Here is a 14,842-nt window from a genome sequence, read left to right as displayed (position 1 = left end):
TCGTATACTCGACAGCCTTAAATAACATACGAAATTAGTAGGGCCTAGTAGTCCTCTTATCCTCGTCTGTTAGGCTTACCCTCTCTTCAAGTAAACTAAAATCAGGTCATTAATCAAGGTTAATCAAATTCATGTGGATTAAGTGAGTAATAACAGGTGACACCAATAAGTGTCGGTCGTAGTCTGTAGTTGTCATCAAAGTCTCCTGGAGGGAGAGCGAGAGTTTGTGTATAGATCTATACGGGGGTGACTCCCCCACACCTAAGCTGTTCGCTACAGTTAGACTCGGCCAGTCTAGGATGACAAAATCTTAAGATCAATTTCGGTGTTCATTAGAATGCCAAGACAGACGAACTAGTCATTATCATGCATGGTTATAATGACTCACGTAGAAATCCGATATCATTTAAGTAATCAAGGGAAATCATATTCATTCGATGTGACGATACAATAATGCAAAACATTCATAACTTTTTATCGGAAGACATCGGGTTTTCCGGGGAAACCAATCTTACTCATTTGTACTTTCAAAAACTATAATGCAAAACTTCTCATTTATTCACGTTTTGAAATCATTCACGCATATACTTACAGGATCATCACAACATTTTCAAGAAAAGTCTTAATACATAAAATATCGGATTTTCTGGGTTTTACGAACGACATAAACTATTTTACATCAAACACACTTATGAACTCACCAACATTATATATGTTGACCGTTTTCAAAATATTTTGTATTCTCAGGTAATCGTTAGAACGAGGAAGCATCCAGTGTGTTGAAAGTTTCTTTTGTAGTAGCTAATCACCAAACACTTTATATTTTGGGATCATGTAATGTAAACCATGTACTTGATGTAAACAATGCCAGTTGTACTATGTAATGTTGGGTGATGAATGTGTTATGTTTCATGTATATTCATTGTGATGATATTTCAATTTAAGTCACACGAGCCCTCGGACGTTTCCGTCGTCTGGTTCGGGGGTGTGACAGGTTGGTATCAGAGTTCTGTATATAGTGAACTGGCATATATAACCACACATTGATATGCAACTATAAACCCAGCAAGGGACTACATAACTCTGAACAAAACAAATAAAATGTGCTAATAAACACTCTTATTTGTGCGACTTAGAAAAATGAACATAATAACAAATCGAATAAAACGATTGGGAGAACCTGACATCTCGGTTAAGCCAAGACTGTTCACAGTTGTATTAGGGATGAATGTAGCCTGATCAACTACATTTCTTCGTAATACAACTATCACATACCCTGGAACGATCGCGATGGTCAGTAAACCCAAGGCATACCCTATTGCTAAACAAGAAGAATGCATCAACCCAATTTTTATAACAACTAAAAATATTTTAGGATTAATAATAGTTTATTGATATACCCCCCCCCCTTTTCAGACAGTATGACTGGGTTCCATCTCCCTGGAGATCCGTATTTCCCCAATCAGGGGAATAACGGATGGCTAGAGGAATCCGACGAGGAGCCTGAAGAGGATCCCATGGAAGAAGAGGAACAGGAAGAGGAAATCGAAGAGGGACCTGCAGAACCTATGGCAGACATTGATGAGGAAGAGTCGGGTGGCGACAACAGCGATGATTCGGACACTGAGTCTGTAGTCGTCAACCCCCCATACCCAGTGAGGGTGCCAGCTCACCGGATGGGCCCTAACGGCCCTACCCCTCCCTGGGGTATCGACATTTGGAGATGGAGCATACAACAGGGACAGCGACCCCCGTTTGGCATGGCTCGCCAGTTCTATGACTTGAGGGAGGGAGGACCGGCTGACCGAGCACTTCCTGTCATGGTGAGACGATTACGGAACACTGGCGACCTGGCCCAGGACACGGCCGAGCAACTGAATCAGATGCGAGCCGCAGTGGCCCGGGCGGAGCGAGAAACTCAAGAAGTAATCCATAACTTTCAGGTACGTCAAGCGATGTGGGAGGATCGACTACGAGCCACAGAACGTCAGGTGGCGCGTCTTCAGGGCGCATCTACATCATTAGCCCCACCACCCGACGCATCTCAGAGCACTTCGAACCAGTAGACTTGCCTACTAGTGCTATGTTCTCTTATATTGTGTACTACCGACTCCATGTTTAAGTGATTACACTACTCATAGAGTCGTTATGCTGTCGAACTTTGTACCTCTATGTATGCTCTTTCGAGCAAATTTTCATGTATCAAAGTACGGATATTATTAGTGAAAAATATTATGTGTTTCATGGTGATGTTGTGACCTGCTATGTGTTTTATACTATTATTGTTTGGTGTGAATATATGGAAACAATTAGATACAAAAAAATCGATTCACGAAATTCTCAACTTAAAAACAATACATACTCAACATTCTTCCTATTCCGTAAAAGCAAGATGCCTCAGAGACCAAACCGTGGAAATAACCAACCACCGACACCACCGGAAGTCAACTCAGCTGCGTTTCAAGCCGTTGTATCTGCTGCAGTCACAGCAGCCATGGCACAAATCCACCAAGGGAACAATGGCGGAGGAAACGGGCAGGGAGCTGGAAGTTCAAACAACGAAATAAATCAAGGACCTACCAAAACATGCTCTTACAAAGACTTTGCCAACGCCAAACCACGAACCTTTAATGGAACGGGAGGTGTCATAGCCCTAAAGAGGTGGATTGAGAAAATTGAATCTGTCTTTGAAATTTGCGGGTGTCCAGATGAGTGCAAGGTCAAGTTCGCAGCATGTACCTTTGTTGATCAAGCTCTTTCATGGTGGAACGGTCACATCGAAGCCATGACCCTTCCAGTGGCAAACGCGATGCCCTGGGAAGAACTGAAGGAAATGATGTTGGCAGAGTACTGCCCCAGAGGCGAGATACAAAAGATGGAACAAGAATTGTGGAATTTAACAGTTCAGAACTCCAACATCGAAGCATACATATCCAGGTTTAGCGAGTTATCCCTTCTGTGTCCGGGTATGATCACCTCAGAAGGGAAAAAGATTGAGAGGTTCATCTGGGGATTGACTGCACCTATCCAAGGGAATGTCATTGCGGCAAACCCTGAGACGTTTGATAGTGCCAAAAGATTGGCCAAGAAACTGTTTGATCATGGCAGCAAGAAGAGTGTCAAGATTGTGGAAGCGGATATTAAGAAGGAAGAAGAGAATAACAAAAGGGAAGAACAACAAGAGAAGAGGTAAATAGAACTCAGAATCATCTAAGAAGCAACAGACAGTGACTGTCCATGCAGCAACCCAAGCTATCACAGCACCACATGCTCCAGCCTCATCCACACCGAATACTCCGAAACAGTACACATGGAATCTTCCCAAGTGTAACAAATGTAACTACCATTACCACGGGGAATGCAGAGAGATGATGTGCACAAGATGCAACCGGAAGGGCCATACAGCAAAGTATTGTAGGACCTAGCTTCCACAAAACCAGATGCCCAACAACAACAACAACAACAACAGCAACAACAACAACAACAACAACAACAACAACAACAACAACAACAACACAAAGGATGGAGCCAGTTATACCTGTTATGGGTGCGGGAAGACTGGAAATTTCAGACGGAATTGTCCCAATGCAACCACCCAGGCGACAGGAGCAGCAGGAAGAGTGCTGACTATGGGGCTAGGAGAAGCGGTTCAGGATCCCGCTGTCGTCACCGGTACGTTTCTCCTTAACCACTCATATGCATGCATCCTGTTTGATATCGGGGCAAAGCGAAGCTTTGTGAGTAACAAATTCAAACACTTGCTAAAACAACAACCCCAAAAGCTTAATGAAACCTTTACGGTGGAAATAGCTAATGGGAAAACAGAATCAGTCGGGGAAATCTATTTAGGATGTACCCTAACTTTAAATCAGCATACCTTTCAAATAAACTTGATGCCTGTAACTATTAGGAGTTTTGATGTGATTATCGGCATGGACTGGTTGAGCCCCCATCATGCCGAAATTATGTGTCGCGAGAAGGCCGTTCGCCTTCATCTCCCTAATCACGAAACCCTAATTATATACGGAGACAAACCCAGTACGAACCTTCGTCTTATCTCGTGCATTAAGGCACAGAAGTATCTACAAAAGAAGGACTTGGTGTTTCTGGCACACATAGTGGATAAGTCCAAGGAAGAGGTCAATATTCGAGACATCTCAGTGGCTTGCGACTTCCCGGACGTCTTTCCCGAAGAACTTCCGGGGATACCCCCAGAAAGACAAGTCGAGTTCCGAATTGACCTGGTACCGGGAGCTACGCCCATTGCCAAATCACCCAATAGGTTGGCTCCTGCGGAGATGCAAGAACTGTCAAGCCAACTCAGCGAGCTCTTGAGTAAAGGATTCATCCGACCTAGTTTCTCACCCTGGGGAGCTCCGGTCCTTTTTGTTAAGAAGAAGGACGGACCCTTTAGGATGTGTATCGATTATAGAGAGCTGAATAAGCTCACTATCAAAAATCGCTACCCACTTCCACGAATCGACGATCTGTTCGACCAGCTCCAGGGAGCAAATTAATTCTCTAAGATAGATCTGCGGTCCGGCTACCACCAGTTCAAGGTCCGAGAAGAGGATATTCCCAAAACCGTTTTCCGAACCCGCTATGGACATTATGAATTCGTTGTAATGCATTTCGGTCTAACGAATGCCCCCGCCGCATTCATGGACTTGATGAATCGAGTCTGCCGACCATTCCTCGACAATTTTGTCATTGTTTTCATCGACGATATTCTAGTCTATTCTCGAAGCAAAGAGGAGCATGGCCGACATCTCCGGCCAATCTTGGAAACCCTACGAACTGAAAAGTTATACGCAAAACTCTCTAAATGTGAATTCTGGCTCCGTAGCGTAAACTTTTGGGGTCATGTTGTCAGCCAAGAAGGGATACATGTGGACCCTTCTAAGATCAAGGCCATTGAAGGATGGGCAGTCCCAGCGACACCCACAGAAATTCGTCAATTTTTAGGTCTCGCAGGCTATTACAGGAGATTCATTCAGAACTTCTCCAAAGCAGCCAAGCCACTTACCCTACTTACACAGAAGGGCGTACCATTTGAATGGACAGAAAAGCAGGAGGTTGCCTTCCGAACTCTGAAGCGAGCTCTCTGTAGTGCACCAGTACTATCACTACCAGAGGGAACAGAGGACTTCGTAGTTTACTGTGATGCTTCGAATCAGGGTTTAGGCTGTGTACTCATGCAGCGTGGAAAGGTGATAGCTTATGCATCCCGACAACTAAAGACACATGAGGTGAATTATACCACCCATGATCTCGAATTGGGAGTTATGGTCTTCGCCTTGAAAATTTGGAGGCACTACCTTTATGGTACCAAGTGCACCATTTTCACTGACCACAAGAGTCTCCAGCACATTTTAAATCAAAAGGAGTTAAACATGAGGCAGCGAAGATGGGTTGAGCTGCTAAACGATTATAAGTGTGAAATCAAGTACCACCCAGGCAAGGCTAACGTGGTAGCAGATGCCTTGAGTCGGAAAGAATACTCAAATCATCGTGTGAAGACTCTTTCAATAACCATCCAATCCCATATGTCCTCACAAATCAAAGCAGCCCAGTTCGACGCCATGAAGACAGAAAACAGAACGAGCGAAGCGTTACGTGGAATGGAAAAGAACTTCGAAGTCAAGGAGGACGGAACATATTATTTCATGAACCGAATTTGGGTCCCTAAACTTGGGGGATTCAGAGAAGTAGTCATGAATGAAGCTCATAAGACACGATACTCCATCCATCCAGGGTCAGATAAAATGTATCTGGATGTCAAGCAATGCTATTGGTGGCCTAACATGAAGGCAGAGATTGCCACTTACGTTAGCAAGTGCCTCACTTGTGCGAAAGTGAAGGTAGAGTATCAAAAGCCCTCGAGACTATTACAACAGCCGGTAATACCTTAGTGAAAATGGGAAAGGATTACTATGGACTTTATGACCAAATTACCCAAGGCAACAGATGGATTGGATACCATATGGGTAATAGTCGACAGGTTGACAAAATCCACCCATTTCCTGCCAATAAAGGAGTCATACAAGATGGAGCGACTAACAACAATCTACATCAAGGAAATTGTGAGACTCCATGGAGTACCAATATCTATCATCTCATATCGAGATAGTAGGTTCACTTCACTCTTTTGGCAATCGCTACAGAAGGCTGTGGGGACACAACTCGACATGAGCACTGCTTACCACCCACAGACGGAAGGTCAAAGTGAGCGAACCATTCAAACGCTTGAGGATATCCTACGAGCATGTGTGATAGACTCTGGAAGGTCGTGGGATACCCACTTACCTTTAATTGAGTTTTCGTACAACAACAGTTATCACACAAGCATCAAAGTTTCTCCTTTCGAAGCATTATATGGTCGTAAATGTAGATCACCGTTGTGTTGGACTGAGGTAGGCGACACCCAGCTGGCAAGAGGGCAGACACCAAACAATGCATTAACAGGACCAGAAATCATACGCGAAACGACAGAGAAAATAGTTCAAATCAAAGCTCGACTTCAAGCATCACGCGACCGACAGAAGAACTACGCTGATAAACGGCGAAAGCCCTTGGAATTTCAAGTCGGGGAACGGGTGTTGTTAAAAGTCTCTCCCTGGAAAGGGGTGATCCGTTTTGGGAAACGGGGAAAACTAAACCCACGGTACATTGGACCATTTGAGATTCTTGCCCGAATTGGTCCAGTGGCTTACAGACTGCAGCTACCTGCCGAGCTCAGCAGTGTACGCCCCGTGTTCCATGTTTCCAATTTGAAGAAGTGCTTATCCGACGATACTCCCGTCATCCCCTTAAAGAAATCGAAATCAACAAGAATCTCCTGTTCATCGAGGAACCAGTTGAAATCATGGACAGGGAGGTGAAGCGTACTAAGCAAAGCCGCATTCCAATAGTGAAGGTTCGGTGGAACGCGAAACATGGACCAAAATTCACATGGGAACGCGAAGACCAGATGAAGCAAAAGTACCCTCACCTATTCTCGCATTCTCAACTCTAGCTTCGAAAAGAATTTCGGGACGAAATTCCCTCTAACGCGGGGATGATGTCACAACTAGGAATTCTAATGCTTTTGTAAACATTAAACAAGGATAACATTGTAACTAAAACTTGAAGGCAATGTATGATGCTTAATCAATGACAACAAAATTCCATCAAACACTCTATACAACACTTCAAATAGTCAACAAAAGATTGGAAACCCTAAAAATCCCGGTTTAAGTCCATTATGGACTAGGATTTCCTTATTGGGCCTAATGGGCCAATAAATTTCCAATGTGACTATTTTGGGCTTAGAACTCTTAAATGGACTCTCAATTGGACCCACTCTCATGAGACTTAACCTTTTGGGCCTTATAAGCCTAAAATGGACTAGTCTACCTTTAATGGGCCTTATTGGGCCATAACAAATTCAATTAGCTTTAATGGACTAAAATCCATTTTCTTAAACAAAATTAGGCCGTGATCTACTCTAAAGGCCCAATGGTCCGAAAATCATCAAATTGGGCCTCATATTATGGACTCAAGCACAAAAGGCCCAAGTCTTTCCCTTCCTTTCTCCCTCTCGGCCCAACTACAAAAAAAGGGAGAAGAGTTGACTTTTAAGGTTGCCACCTCACTATTACACTTCATACTCCCATGCAAAACCCAACATGTATCGATGTTAGTCACTTCATCACCTCTCTCTTCCCCTCTCTTTTTCTTCTTCGGCCGAGAGCACAAGGAAAACACACACACACAACTTCAAACTTCTTCCAAACTCTCTCAAGCATTCTTCTCCTTCTCACTCCAAAATCTCGAAATTTTGCTTGTGCATCAAGAGGATTTTCAAGAGAATATCATCACTTCTTGGTAAGTTATACATATCCAAGGATTATATAACTTTTTTTCTCATGATTAGATCCCTTCTCTAAATCATTTGTGATAATCATACTCCTAGAATCACCTCAAGTTCGAGATCCACAGCAAGGTGTTGCTAGGACCAAAACTCTTCCATTTCTTTCTTCAAAACCGACAACAACAAGAAAAGGTGAGTTCATACCCCTCTATTTTCGGTTTTCATATGATTTATGGGGGAGAATACAAGTAAAATGTGAAGATCTATGTGTATTTGTATGTTATGTGTGATTTCTTGTGTTTTTATGGTAAATATGTGCTAAAAATGAAAGATTCTAATCATGCTTAATGGGCCTTCGTGACTCATTAACATGACTTTTGGGCCCAACATAAATAATACATGTTATTGGGCCTCCTGTGACCCAATTACATGCTTAAGGGACCCTCAATGGTTTTTACATGCTATTGGGCCTCAGTGGCCCATTAGCATTACTAGTAAGGTCCAAATAAACTTTATGCGAAATGGGCCAATGCGTTTTTCGTATACTCGACAGCCTTAAATAACATACGAAATTAGTAGGGCCTAGTAGTCCTCTTATCCTCGTCTGTTAGGCTTACCATCTCTTCAAGTAAACTAAAATCAGGTCATTAATCAAGATTAATCAAATTCATATGGATTAAGTGAGTAATAACGGGTGACACCAATAAGTGTCGGTCGTAGTCTGTAGTTGTCATCAAAGTCTCCTGGAGAGAGAGCGAGAGTTTGTGTATAGATCTATACGGGGGTGACTCCCCCACACCTAAGCTGTTCGCTACATTTAGACTCGGCAGTCTAGGGTGACAAAATCTTAAGATTAATTTCGGTGTTCATTAGAATGCCAAGACAGACAAACTAGTCATTATCATGCATGGTTATAACGACTCGCGTAGAAATCCGATATCATTTAAGTAATCAAGGGAAATCATATTCACTCGATGTGACGATACAATAATGCAAAACATTCATAACTTTTTATCGGAAGACATCGGGTTTTCCGGGGAAACCAATCTTACTCATTTGTACTTTCAAAAACTATAATGCAAAACTTCTCATTTATTCACGTTTTGAAATCATTCACGCATATACTTACAGGATCATCACAACATTTTCAAGAAGAGTCTTAATACAGAAAATATCGGATTTTCTGGGTTTTACGAACGACATAAACTATTTTACATCAAACACACTTATGAACTCACCAACATTATATATGTTGACCGTTTTCAAAATAACTTGTATTCTCAGGTAATCGTTAGAACGAGGAAGCATCCAGTGTGTTGAAAGTTTCTTTTGTAGTAGCTAATCACCAAACACTTTATATTTTGGGATCACGTAATGTAAACCATGTACTTGATGTAAACAATGCCATTTGTACTATGTAATGTTGGGTGATGAATGTGTTATGTTTCATGTAAATTCATTGTGATGATATTTCAATTTAAGTCACGCGAGCCCTCGGACGTTTCCGCCGTTTGGTTCGGGGGTGTGACATTTACTCTGATAAAATGAACAAGTGTTTTGAAAAGATACTCTGATTTGTTATATAACCCTTCTAGTATGTTTGAAATGGTTTGATACTATAATTTAGTAATGTTTTAAAAAGAAATTTTTGGTGATGATTTTTGGGATGTTACAAAATGTACACCATGTTATGTTAGAAAAATGGTGAAAATATTTGGGTGTACTTTATATTAAAGATCTGAGTGTTACACAGGGTTCGGGCAAGAACTTTAGATATCTGAAGGGTTTTGATCATTCTGACACTCCTAAGGTGTACATGCAACCCTAGAAACCTTGGATCTATGTTTTACTATGATACATGGAAAATTGATTTTCCAAGGTTCTTAACCTATCTAGCATACATTGGGGAACTTTTAAACATAAATGCTAGAAGAAGAACATACCTTTTGTAGTTTGGATTCCTTGAGAACCTTGTGAGCCTAGCACCTCAAGTGTGATGCCTCAAATGTCTCACACAGCACTACAACTCTTGGAATAGACTTGAGAGAAGTTCCCTTGCACCTCAAAATCGGCTAGCCCTCTATCTTGTACAAGTAGTGCCGATTTTGCTAGACTAGGGGTCTTTATATAGTTGTCGCACAAGTATGGTTACACCATGTAAACCCTAATTGTCATGCTTTTCATATTCCATGATCCATGGGTTTGTAACCTCCATGGATTATCCATGGAGCACCTTATGGTTTTTATCCCAATCCACACAAACCATGATCATTAGCCCACTATATAAGAACAGATTATTTACACATCAACCTCATATACTTAATTAGTCTCTTTTTGATCACTTAATTAATTTCAAATCAATTCTTTGATCAATACTAATTAAATAATATTATTAATATATTAGAACTTCCAATATATTAATAATCCTTAAGTGTCCTTTCTCTCATTTAGTCTATCCACGTGTTGCAATGCCATGCAACCCAAATGGACCATGCCAACCGGGTCAAGTACATCCCAGAAATAGTTATGAAATTAGACACCTAATCCAACAGTCTCCCACTTGGATAAGTCTAATAACTATATCTGCAAGAATAACTTTAGGAACCGATCAGCAATTGTCGCTCTTTCAAGGTCTCGCAAAACTGAAATGATGATGATACGCCATTTAAGATAAGTGATCGTATAATCCTCTGTTCTAGATATCAGCTGGACAAATACATGGAACAATGTCTTACTTACTGTCCAGCAGTTTGTTTCCCGATTTCTGATTTGTTTGACATAGAACTTAATTAAACACATCAACTTAGTTCTGACCGGGCCCGGTACATGGGTCAACACAAAATCATCGAGGGGCCCAGGTATCACTTCTAATCCAAGAAGGAACAGATAAACTTCGACTCGTATGCTTGTTCTACTACTTGTTGAATCATACACAAAGGCAGGTTTTATAACATCGAGTTACCAATGTGTTTTCGTACAATCAATGTATAACTAACTCATAGGCAACAAGTCATATCTCTAGGTTTGAAGACTTATATATTATTACTGTCTCACGATCACTCGAGATAAATTCCATGAAGTGATACCAGTGAGTGTGGGTTGAATCCACTACTCATAACTTATGAGCACTCATGAATATTGTAGCAACTCGTGCTATGTCCCATACCTTGGACATCTACAATCCAGCTTCATGACAGTCTTAATTCATATCTACTTCCAACATATGACCGACTGTGGATGGTTTGAATAACTTAGTCATTCGGGAAGAATGACCTAGTTATTCTGGAAGTCAAAACATGCAAAGTGAAACACAAGAATAATCGAATCAAATATGGTCTCAGAACTTATGAATATAAATAAAATATCTTTTATTTATCACCATATTAACTACACATTATTCATTGCATACAATTTCAAACTATCAACATTATACTTGAATTAAACAATAGTTGTCCCATGCTCCAAGCATGTACACTATGGTTTTTTTTTCTAAACATTAGTCATGCCATACACCAAGTATGCACACTATGTTTTTCCAAACATTAGTTATTCCATACACCAAGTATGCACATTAAGTTTGTCTATCATCTTTACTCTGTGAAATAGATCGATTGAACATAATTCCAATGATACTCATTTCACAATCCCAAATCCTTACCGCAAATGCAAGAATTCCAAATTCCTGCCATTTACCTAAATATGTTAGATTCTAAACTTATATGCATTGGTCCTCTTGTAATGATTATGCACAAAGTCACAAAGACTTGTCAACAGACATTACAGAGTATTCCAATGGAGATCAACTCCATGGAAACGAAGTCTCATATTCAAAGTTCATTGCTTTGAACATTCTTCTTGCATTACGTTTCCTAATCTTACACAGATTTAATGAATAACTTCCACCTATGGGAACATTTCCATATTCCCCTTTTGACTATTACTCCTGAACAAGAGTTGACTCTTTTCAGAATATGTCAATATGGCCCTTCCAAAATTAACACTATACTTTCAACTGTCCCTGAGCAACCAATCTTTGGTAAACCTTAGATTGTCCTCGACAATTGCTTAATCAAATTAGTCATATCTAGTTCTAGTACTTTTTCCCTCTTAATGCTCTGGGCATTTGGAAAAATTTAGAACAGATGAATATTATAGCACATGTAATCGATCCTATATCTGAAGCATATGGGACACGATTCATAAAGACATGATACTAGACCAGTCTTTTGCTATAATATTTCTATTTCTATTTGCCAAGTTCTCATAATTCAAATTATGAAAAGGGATGCCGTAATCATAATCGAATTTTAGAACGCAAATAATGGACCCATATATAGAATTTCCTTATGTTGAGCCATTCCAACATAAAATTCATATATATATCCTTGACTAAAGATGATTAAAACCTCAATCTAAGCTTTTAGAATTGAAACGAAGTATAATTTCCTCTCCCTTAATTATAGCAAAACAACGTTTTCCTAACTGAAACCTTTTGTTTTCTATAATTAACATTGCTAACTTGCAACACTTATTATAATTCTCATGCTCCCACTTGCATGATGATTATTAGCATAACACTTATGCTCCCACTAGCTTTGACATGTACTCAGAAATCAGGTGGACTTATAGAAATCAATACTTTATTGACCTTCTTACCAAAGTTCATATTTCTGATACGAGATGCTTTGATTAAACTTTATCAAAATCATACACCTTTCCTTAGATAGCACACATGTGTGTCTAAACAATTTCAGAACTATGAAAAGGGATGTCGTAATCATAGTCTCAATTGTTTAGACCTTTGTCATTTCTCACAAGTCCATGTTAGTGTGCCGGTTAACCACAAACGCTCCACTAACGACTTTGAGAATGCAAATATCACAATTGCTATCTACTTAAAATCTACTTAGTGAAAGCGTTTCCTCACCATCATTTTCATGAATCGGAGAGAAACCTTATGACACTTTAGATTTTATGGTGTATGTGTTCCTATCCATGTGAATTTGTCAAAACCATAATCACAAGACAATGTTAGTGACAAATCCAAACTCTTATGGATTGAACTTGTGCAGTCTTAACTTCTTGCCATCTGGCAGCACAAGGGCCTGCCATTGCTTCCAAGTTGTTATGCAACCAATTGAGAACTCTCAAAACTCATATGCAAATCCAACTTTAACTGGAATGAGCACAGAAATAGGAATATGTCAACACGATAGGTTATAAACCTCAAGTCGTGTGCTAGTGATAAACTCTAGGTTTTTCTTCTTGATTAGATCTAGAAGCTTTTTCAAGATCTTTAAGGCTCCCACTGTCCTCATGACATATAAGACTCACTTGCCAAATATTCAATAGATAGTGTGAATTCTTTATCAAGACAAACACTTCACACAATTGGCCTTAGTTGGTCTTTGTTTTATCCAAAACATCACAACTTACCAATTTCAAATGTACAAGAGTAGGACACTTTTACTCTTACATTTTGACAAGTTTTATAAAACTTTCTTTAAGATATGTCACTCAACTTACAGTCTTGGAGTATGACTCTAAGACTTGTTTTGGAACAAAGTATGACTCATCTTCTTGATTCAACCATTTCAACAATTCATGATTCCTCTTCTTAGCCATAAGAATGCACTAAGATGTCCTTAAAGGACCAATTGTGATATGGTTTCTTAATCATTAAGATGATCACAAAACATGATACTAAAGAACTCTCCCATCTTTTCAGATTTGAGAAACGTTTATCTTTCTGCCTAATTTGATTCTTCTCATTCGTCCTGCAATACATCGAAACTTTTCCAATGTTTCAGAATTATACTTAAACTGGTAAGTATAACCATATTTACTCAACTTTAGTAAATCATGACGAATAGTCTTATCGATCTTTTGTGGTGGACCTTGACCAGTGCACAAGACCGTGTACTGGATCCCTTAGTCCTTCACTTGACTCACGTATACATGTAACCAAGGAATTAGTCTTAATTTTTCCAAAGATGAAAATTCTCATTCATCATACTATACAACTTGCATGATTCCAAGTTTCGGTCCAATTGAAACTTGGTTGATGAAAATCTTCTTTATTTGGTAAATTTAGACACTACCACAAATGAAAGAATCAAATTCACATTTCCATTATAGCTAGAACCATACAAACATCAATTTTTCATAAAATGCCATTGCAAGGAGATATAATAAAACAAAACAAAATTTTATTTATTTATAAATGCGGAAAAATTATTTCCTTACAATGCAAGTTTAAATGAAAACTATGCTATTACATATTTTCTAGCAATCTATCATAACTCCTAAGTAGTAGCTCAAGAATCCGATCTTCGAACCATGCGATTGAAATCCATCTTCGCGATCAGATTCAGCATACTCTTTCTTTAAGTTTCCTTCCCTTTGCTTGATCCTGCCAAACACCAAAATGTAACCGAGTCACATTTTGTATTAAGAATCATCAATAAGGAACTTAACAGAGTTAGATAGTGGACTTACCTGAAGCAGAGTCAAACCTTTTTTATTTTTCCTTTTCTCTTAGATCTTTCAGGTAGTTAGGGCAGTTTCGCAACCAATGCCCCTTCTCTTGACAATGAAAACATATAGACTCTTTGGGAATGGTACACGGGACTATCACAGACTTAGCTTTTCCCTTTACCTTTTGGTCAACTGGGTTGACCAAGGCTGATCCCTTTCCATTGGGAAGAGAAAGCTTTTCTGGACTTCCAATGTTACCATTGTCAATGTCCATGGAAGTTTGAGAAGTAGACCTTCCACCCATATTTGCTTGACCATTGCACCACATCATTTCTGACTCAGCAGCAACAAGCAAATAAGATAGATCTATTAGGGTCATGTCGTGATCTGTCACATAGTAGTTCTTAATGAACTCACTATATGACTCGGGAAGTGACTGAAGAACCCAGTCAATAGCCAACTTCCTTGAGACAACGACACCCAACATTCTCAACCTGTCAATGTGTGACTTCA

Source organism: Lactuca virosa, chromosome 9, assembly GCF_052849685.1.
Source record: "Lactuca virosa cultivar CGN04683 chromosome 9, Lactuca_virosa_CGN04683_v6, whole genome shotgun sequence".
Classification (NCBI taxonomy): Eukaryota; Viridiplantae; Streptophyta; class Magnoliopsida; order Asterales; family Asteraceae; genus Lactuca; species Lactuca virosa.
Note: the sequence above shows the minus strand (reverse complement) of the source record.